Here is an 8,945-nt window from a genome sequence, read left to right as displayed (position 1 = left end):
GGGGGGGTGGGGGGAAGGGACTCTTTTTCCTGGGGTCCCTGAGCCTCTCTCTGGAGCTGCCCTTCCTGCCTCTCCCCACCTCCTCCCAGTCTGCCCTTGGCCCCCACCAGACCCTCCTTACAGGAGATGAGCAAGAGGGGTCCCAGAATTAGCAAGGGTGACCCGTACCAAGTGTTTCCTCTCAACGCTCTGATGTCACGGCCACCAGGCCTCCCTCGCCTGTCTCCCAAAAGTCACCGTCCCTTGAGCCTCTACCTTTTCCTTAAACTTGTGCCCAGTGACCTCGCATCAGGACTCATCCCGCAGGAGCAGAGGCTCTGGGTCTACAGGCGACCTCTGTCTCCCCTCCGTGCCCCTCCCTCCTCCCCTGGCACCCCACACTCCCAGGGCAGCCACCAGGCCAGGCGTCCGGCTCGGTGAAGAGACCACGGGTCATTTGCCGCACCTGCACCCCTTCAGTTTCCATGGGAAGGTGTGAGAGGGACCACGTACTTGTCTGCCACTGACCCAGGACTCGGATTGCTCCGGTTCATCCAACCATTCACACCAAGGACTCATGCAAACACCAGTCCTGGCTGCCTGCCTGCCGGCGAGGACACCCCGCAGAGTCATGAGGGAGGCGGGCATGGAATGGTCTCCGGGGCTCCGCACCGAGTTGAGGGGGGACTGAGAAAGGACGGCCACGTTTATTGAGCACCTACTCTGAGCTGTGCATTTCTTGTGCGTCTACCTCACTCCATCTGCCCCTGTGGGTGGAGAGACTAGATGAACTCTATAGGGACCCCCTTTCACAAACAGGCTACATAAAACATTGGGGTACCAGGGCTGGATGAACGAACGAGTGGGTAACGAACGACTTCTGCTTCGGGCATCAGGAGGGCCTGGGGGAGGGGGGGGGGAAGCAGCAGGGAGCCCGGGCTTGGAGAGCACCAGGAATTCTCTGGGCAGAGAAGGAGGAAGGGCACCTCAGGCAGGAAGAACAGCACGCGCAAAGGCAGAGAGGTGCGGAAGCATCTGGTATGTTCTGGAATCTGTGGGAATCAGGGTGTATGTGTGGGTATCTAGGGTGCTGGATAAGGTGGGGCCTGACTGTACATCATGCTGAGGAGTTGGGATGGATCCCAGCGGGGGGTGGGGAGGGGCCAGGGGAAGGGAGACAGTCATGGTGGTTAGTGTGCAGGGGACACNGGGGATCGGCTTGGAGGAGAGGCTGGAGGCGAGTTCACCTTCAGTGCATTCTCGGTCCGGCTTGGGGGTGCCTCAGTCTCTCCGCCTCTTAACTGAGACTAGCCACAGACGGCTGGGCTCTCAGGGAAGTTCTTCTGGTTGTCTAACTATAGGTATTCTCTCACCGTACCACGGGTGGAGGAGGACTTTGCCTCCTCAGAGGGGCGGGGTGAGGCGGCCCGATGGCCAGGGAAGTGGCTGCCTCCTGCGGGTTTCGGGGGGCCGGGGTGTACCCCCCACAGCCCAGAGTGTGGGGCCCAGACCTGGAGCACACTCGGGGGGGATTCTCCTTTTGCAAGGCAGTTGGGAGTCCGAGCCGGCGCAGAGAATAAGAGACTGGGTTTGGGTCCAGCTCTGCCACCTCTGGGTGACCTTGGGCAAGCCCATGACCCTCTCTGGCACTCAGTCTCCCCGTCTGTAAAATGAGGCGCTGCTGTCTAGGCGATTGGGAGGGTCCCTCCATCCAGGCCACCTCCGTCTCCCGGAGCACGGTGCGTCGGGTCTTGAAGTGCCGGTACTTCAGGAAGGGAAGGGGGTCGCCGAGCACAGAGGCCCGGAGCCTCCGAACCCAGCGCAGACCCTCTCCCACCCACCCTCTTCCCGGCTCAGAGGAACCCTACCGACCTGTCCCCGGGGGCCACAAAAACCCGGGAGCGGATTCTCGGAACGGGATCTGGGAGGAGCGCTCCCGGAGGGAGGAGGAAAACCCGGGCAGGATCTGGGGCAGGAGCGGGGCCACGCAGCCCCCGGCCCCNGGGGCGCGGGTCACGTGTGAGGAGGGGCGAAAGTCTCGCAAAGCGGGGCGGCGTGTGCGGCGAGTTGGGAGTTCTCGGCACGCCGCGGGCGGCGGGAGCTCGGGCTCCCGGGCGAGCCGGGGACGCGGCGGAGGCGCGGGCCTGGGTCCGAGACAGCGGGGGCCGCACCGAGAGTGGGAGGGGGAGAGAGAGACGGAGAAGGACAGACGGGCACCGGGAGGAGGACAGATAGAGACGCGCAGGGGAGAGAGAGAGACAGAGAGGGAGAGAGAGAGAGCAGGGCAGAGGCGGAGACAGNCCCGCCCCCCGCCCGGGACGCCGCCCGCCCGCCCGCGCCGGGGGATGTAGAGCCCGCTCGCCGCCTCCTGGACCTCCGTCGGAACCTCCGCCCCGTGGTAAGCCGGGCGCACGCCCACCGCTGGCGCTGTCCGTCCGTCTGTCCGGCCGCGCGCGTGTCTGTGTGTCCCGTCTGGGCTCCGCGGGCCCCGCCCGCTCAGCACCCTTATCCCTGCGGGTCTCGGGTTCCAGGCGCGCGATGAGCGCGGTCCGGCTACTCCCCTGCGTGGCGGGGGGGGGGCGGTAAGGGAGCTGGCAAGTCTGTCGCTCTGTCAGTCGGGTCGGTCGGTAGGTTGGGTCGGTGGGGAGCGCGAAGGTCTGGGTTGTGGCCAGAAAGGCGGAGAGAAGTAGGCAGGAAGGGGCCTTGACCTCCTGCCCCGGCCACGACCTTTCCCTGCCTCCACCCACCCCCATTTGTCAGCGGGTTTTGAGGAGCTTCAAGGCAGGTGACTTGTGGCAAAGGCTGGGGGGGGGGTCCCCTTTCCACTCCCCCAGCTGCAACCTGTTTGCAAACGGCCCTGGCCCTCTGATGTGACGGCAAACAGCATCCCACTTCTCATGCTTTGAGCACCTCCTTGGGGCCAGGTGAGCCCAGGGTGGGGTCCAGTAAATGAGGCAGAGGCGGAAGCCGTGGAAAGAGGCAAAGACTGCTTTTCCCTCCCTGGAAGAGAGCCCGCGAGGAAAGAGAGGTCTGAACAAACGAACCCCAGAGCCGGGAAACTTCCCTGTCTCCCCACCAACATCAGCATCACACTGCTGGCCTGGCTAGGCTGGCGGGTGAGGGCCTTAAGACCATGAGGACAGCTTGGGGGGACAGGGAACTGAGGAACAGAGGTCCCAGGGCCATGCAGGCAAGACCCAGAGAGGAGCCAGATCTCTCTGTGTGTGTATGCGCGCGCGTGTGTGTAAAATGTTCTGCTTCTCCCCACATACAGTCCTGTGACCTCCAGGGCTTCCTTCGGGAATTTTGGGGAGCTACTGGGGGGACTTTGGGGCCCCGAGAGCCACACTGGGGCCCTGCCTTGGGATGAGAGGAGTGGAAGGTAGGAGAGGGCGGTGGGAGAAGGTTCCGGGCTGCAACGTGGTATGAGCAAAGGCTGTTGGCCCTGGAGCTGACCCATAGCCAACTCGGAGCCTAGAACATTCGACTCTTTTCCACAGGGAGGGGGGCTCTTTCTGGGGCTTTTCACACTGGGCAGCGGGCTTCGCATACCCTACATTCAGGGTCCTAGAAATCAGCTCACTAGCTGAGGGACCAGCACCCTGAGCAAGTCACTCTCCTCCCTGACCCTCAACTTCTCCGTCTGTGGAATGAGGACACAACTCCCTGCCCCACTGACCTCCAAGGGTTCAAATGAGCTGAGGGCTGTTCGCAGACTCGGGAAAGTGCTGGGCAGACCCGCAGGAAGGATTCCTTTTTACCTTTGGGAAGGTGAACAGCTAACGGAGAGGGAGTCTGTGGCCTCAAATAGAAGACTGCAAGGAGGCGAATGTCCAGGAATCAGAGGGGGACCTGGGGGCTCGGGAGCTCTTCCTCGGGAAGCTTTGGTTACCCTTGAAAAGGAAGCTCCTCTCCCCGTAAAGGCCTTTGGGGTGACTGGGAACAGACAGAGCTGGCCTTGAGTATCTGCTGGGTGACCTTGGGCAGCTGGCTTGACTTCTCTGGGCCTCAGTGTCTTCAACTGGAGAATGGGGTTGTTGGTACCGTCTCCACTGGGTTGCCAAGTGATTTGCAGACTGTGTCAGGCCTCTGAAAGCAGCTCGCAAAAGCCTGGAGCATAGTAGGTTCTTAGCCATTTGCAGAACACAGAAGGAAGTAGCTCTAGGAGATGCCGTGGAAAGATTTGTTAGCTTAGGATAAGAAGGAAGGGGAGGAGGAGCAGTGTAGGCTTACAGGGCGGGTTGGTGCTNCACGAGGTGACTCCGGGGTCCGCTGGGCCGGGGGCTTCTCCCGCGCCTCCCCAGGCTCCTCGCTCCTCTCCTCCACATCTCCACTTTTCATGCCTCTCCCCCTAGGATGCCAAATTTGGCTCACGCAATCTGTCGTCTCTCTTCTGAGATTGGCACCGGGGACCAAAGCCGAGTGCATTACATCACCGCCGCTCCCCCTGCACGAGGAGAGGGAGGGCCGGAGGGCCGGGGTGGGGGGGCAAGTGGCCAAGTCTCAACTTTCGTTCCTGTCTCCCCTCTCACTCTAGCGGCCTCAGTCCCCGGTGTCGGCGGGGGTGGGGGTGGGGGGTGGGGAGCTTTGGGGAGCAGGCAAGCAGGGTCTTCGAGGCAGATCAGCGGCTCCAATCTTGGAAAGATCCCAGGGCCAGGGCAGGAGGTCGGGCCATGTCGCTGTCCCCCAGGCTAGGTGGCGCCTGGGAGGCAGGGCAGCCTAAGTGCGGCACAATCTGTCATTGCCTTGCTGCCTGACCTTGGGCAGGTCCCCCCGCCCCCACCCCCCTGCCCTGTGCGGTGTCTACCTCTGTGTGGAGGGCAGTTGGACACTCAAGATCTTGGTGACTCTCCTGAAAAAAGATGCCCTTGGGTCCTGCCGCTCTCCTGGGCACAGAGGAGGAGCTCTGAGTTTTCAGTGGCTCCCTGTGACTTTTAGCAAGTGACTCTACCTCATTAGACCTGCATCTCCTCACCTGTCAAATGGGGGACGACAGAGCCCTCAAAGGCACTCAGTGTGAAAGAGGTACTAGAGACGAGGGAAGAGACGGGGTCTCTGGCCCTGAAAGCACAGACTCTCGGGGGCCCCGTGGCCCCCCGCAGCCTGGGCTGGAGGTGAGGGGGCATTAGAACAGTATCCCAGTACAGACAGAGGGCTTGGACCTTAAATCGCTTGTCTGATGTCCTTGTTTTACAAAAGTGGAAACTGAGGCCCAAAGAGGGAAGTGGACCCCCACCCCAAGGCCACAGTGGTGGTTGAGGGGGTGGAGGAAGTAGAGGCGGGGCCTGAGCCCCAGGCTCCTGGTTTCCAGCCCTGCCCAGAAGCAGATAGGCAGGCAGGAAGATACATATGTGGTGGAACACTCCAGCAAGACTGGCCAGGAGCCAGGAGCTTTGAGGGCCCTGTTCGCACTGAGGCCTCCTCGGTTCTCCCTTCCTGCTCCTTGGATCCCACCATCTCCCCCATCCCTGGGCATTAACCCCATCCTGCATATGGTCAGCTTCAAGAGCTCCCTTCCGGGCTTCTTTTCTTTTTTTTTTCTTTAAGTTTATTTATTTATTTTGAGAGAGAGAGAGATTGGGAGGGAGTGGGGAGGAAGGGCGGAGAGAACGAGAAAGAGAAAATCCCAAGCAGGCTCCAGGCTGTCAGCGCAGAGCAGAGCCCGACGTGAGGCTCAATCCCATGAACCGTGAGATCATGATCTGAGCTGAAATCAAGAGTCGGAAGCTTGACGCGGACTGAGCCACCCGGGCGCCCCTTGGGCTCATTTTATTTATTTATGTATTTATTTTTAAAATATTTTTTATTTATTTCTAGGAGAGAGAGAGAGACAGCGTGAGCAGGGGAGGGTCAGAGAGAGAGGGAGACACAGAATCTGAAATAGGCTCCAGGCTCTGAGCTGGCAGTCAGCACAGAGCCCGACGCGGGGCCCGAACCCACGAACCGCGAGATCATGACCTAAGCGAAAGTCGGACGTTTAACCGACTAAGCCACCCAGGCGCCCCCCCTTGGGCTCATTTTAAAGCGGGTTTCAAGCAGCCTCAAGCAGAGACAGACTAGATTTGGGGGTAAGCTAGAAGATTACGGCCCCTTCTAGAAGATTCCCAGAGCTGGAGGGAGAGAGACATGGGGAGCCTCTGGATGTTTTGTGAAATAGTGAGCTGCTCATTCCCAGAGCTATTTAAGCAGAACGAAAAGAGTCCCTGCCAAGAATCCTGACCCAGTGAGTCCTGCTTTCTGGGTGAGGTTGGAGGGCGGCCCCGCCTCCAAAATCCCGGGAGTCTTTCATATCCCAGGAGGGGCTGGGAAGCAGCAACCATTGCTTACCTGAGTGGCACTGGCCTGGGCCTGGGAGCTCTTTGCAGACGCTTCCTCTTGCAATCCTCGCTACAGCCCAGCAATGTCGATTTGATGTCCCTGTGTTACAGATGGGGGGGGGGGGGGGTGGGGGATGGCTCAGAAAGCCTATGCCATTTGCCCAAGGTCACACAGCAGGGAAGTGAATGAGTCTGGATTTGAGTCCTGGCCAGTGTGATTCTCGGGGGCTGTCCCTGGAACTTCCTTGAGAAAAGAGTGGAAAAAAGTCCCTCCCCTGGGCTGGGGCTTGGCAGGAGCTGATGTGTCGCCCCCACAGCATGACACCCCCTCAAGGATCCTCTGGGGGCTCCATTCTGAAGGCATAGTTCTAGACGTGCACCCAAGGGAGAACTCACTTTACAAATGGGAAGACTGAGGCACAGAGACGAAGAATGACCCGCCCAAAGGTGCCCAGAGAGTCAGATTTGGGCCAGGGGTCTTTCCCTGCACCGGTGAGTCAGGAGGCTCCTTGGGGTGGATGAGGGTGTTAGGGCTGGACCTGGAGGCTCCGTGGTTTGGCCGAGGGCTGAGAGAGTGCTGGCTCGAGGCTAGGGCTGTGGGGGAGGGGGGAAAGGCGGCCTTGGCGGAGAAGGGAGCAGGAAGAGATACCAGGAGGGACAGTGGGCCCACTTCTGTCCTGCCTGGTCCTGGTCCCGTCCCAGAGACACCCACAGACGCCCGTGTCATACACCCTGTGAAGTCAGGGGAAACTGTGGGTGGGACCTGCCTGGCAGGAGAGGAGGCTCTTGGACCTAGCAGCCTTGGGCGTGGCTCCCTGTGTGACCTTAGGTCAGCTCCTCACCCTCTCTGAGCTCGGTAGGCTCGTCTGTGTGCCCAAGAATCCGGACCGAATGAGCTGTTTCACCACGTAGCAGCCGCTGGGCTGTCATCTCAAAGCGCTCCTCCCATCCCCACGAGGACCCTGGGCCCCGGGAAGGGACAGGCAGCAATCCTGGAGGTTGGCATAACCTTTAAGCCTCCTCGGCGACTCAGCCCTCCTTGGGGTGTGGGGGGAATCTCCGGGCGCAGCCCTTCTTCTCCTTTTCATCTTTATTTTTCTCCTGCTCCCTCTTCCCCTTGCTACGTGGGCTGATCGCTGCTCAAACTTTTAATTCAGATGGTAATTGAAATAATAATATGGGCTGAGGCCCCTCTGCTTGTGACGCTGCAGCTGGTGGAGCTCAGCTATGAATAGACCCTGAGTCACACACGCGCGCTCCTGCCGGCGCGCACTCGGGGCTCACGGGGTGGTGGGTGGGGTGCGGCGTGGGGGGCAGGGTGGGCTCGTGCTCCAGCTGGCTCTGGGGCTCGGCCCCCCACTCTCAAGGGCCTGGGGCCCTTCTGCCCCTGCAACGCCCTCTCTGGTCGCTGTGGCGAACCTGCAAGCCTTGGGACATCGGGGCTTCTCTCCGATTATGAGAGGGGAAACTGAGGTCCCAGCGAGGGGGAGTGCCCGGCAGGATGCAGATAGAAGGCGGCTGGGACCGAGCGGGTGGGTTTTGCTTGATTCTGAGACCCCTGTTCTGTCTCGGGGCACACAGGCAAATGGGGGAGAGGGGTGCTGGGGTGTGGCGCTGTCTCCCTCTCGTGTCCCCCTGTCTCACCCCTCCCGGCGCACCCCTGCACATGCTCTCACGCGTTCCCTGGGGCGCACCCCTAGACGCCCAGCTGCTTGGAGGCGCCGCGCTGTTGCTTCATGGCCAGGCCGCAGGGAGGTTTTCTTGGGGGGTCCTGGCGCCCGAGCGGGGACAGACCCCCCGGTGCCAGGCTCTGGGCAGGGCTTTGTATCCATGGTTTTACTGGGTCCTCCTTCCCACCCCGTGGGGGCCATCACTCCCGCTCCCCAGTTGAGACAACTGAGACTCAGCAAGAAGCAAGAGTTTGCCCAAGGTCCGGCGGGGTGGACGCAGCGGTATGCCCTCGCCCTGCCCGAACGCTCCCAGTTCTAGCCATTCTGGAACCCTCCCCTTGGCCTGCTGCGGGGGGAAGCGTGGGCTCCCCCTTCTCCCCCCTCCCGCCCCCCATTCCTCCCTCTGGCTACCTGGCCAGTTGATGACCAGCTCTTGCGCCAGCAGCCGGAAATCCGGTCCCGGGGGACAGGGAGAGGGGACGTGTCCATGAGGGGCGCTGCCAGGTCAAAGAGAGAGGCTACCTAGACGGGCGGTCCTCGGTGCTCAGCCCCCAGCTGGAGCTGTGCAGGCAGAGGGCCTGGCGGCGCCCCGTCGGCTGGGAGATTTGGTCTGGGCCTGCTCGGGTGGGCCCAGCAGGGACCTTGGCAAGGGCAGAAGGGGGCTGGGGCTGCGCGTGGGGAGTGAAGTTGAGCGGACTTACCCCTGGGCCTGGGACGATGGAGAAAAGTCTCCCCAGCCTTTTCCGGTGGCCCCTCGGGCTCCCACACCTGCACTTTCTCCAGCACTCTGCTAGGGCATGGAGCCGCTGAGCCCAGAGACCGCAGTGAATTGCCCAAGGTCACCCAGCAACGGTGGCAGAGCCGGGGCTGGCCTGGCCCAGGGCTCCTCCTGACCCCTCTGCCTCCCAAGGTTGCCACCCACTTACCCTTCCTGACCTTGACTGGGACAAGGACTTTTGCTCCTCCGGGAAACAGAGGC

General features: G+C 61.5%; 1 protein-coding gene across 1 annotated transcript in view; it reads left to right on the top strand.

Moving 5' to 3' along the window:
- The first annotated feature begins 2,286 nt into the window (after positions 1 to 2,286).
- Positions 2,287 to 8,945, top strand: part of KCNJ4 (potassium inwardly rectifying channel subfamily J member 4) — a 20,241-nt gene continuing 13,582 nt past the window's right edge. The window contains exon 1 of the mRNA XM_077761987.1: positions 2,287 to 2,377. The gene's annotated coding sequence lies outside the window, so the exon portion shown is untranslated. The remainder of the gene's footprint in view (positions 2,378 to 8,945) is intronic.

This window comes from Crocuta crocuta, unplaced genomic scaffold, assembly GCF_008692635.1.
Source record: "Crocuta crocuta isolate KB4526 unplaced genomic scaffold, BGI_CrCroc_1.0 scaffold193, whole genome shotgun sequence".
NCBI classification, from domain to species: domain Eukaryota; kingdom Metazoa; phylum Chordata; class Mammalia; order Carnivora; family Hyaenidae; genus Crocuta; species Crocuta crocuta.
This window is presented reverse-complemented; position numbering and strand designations above follow the sequence as displayed.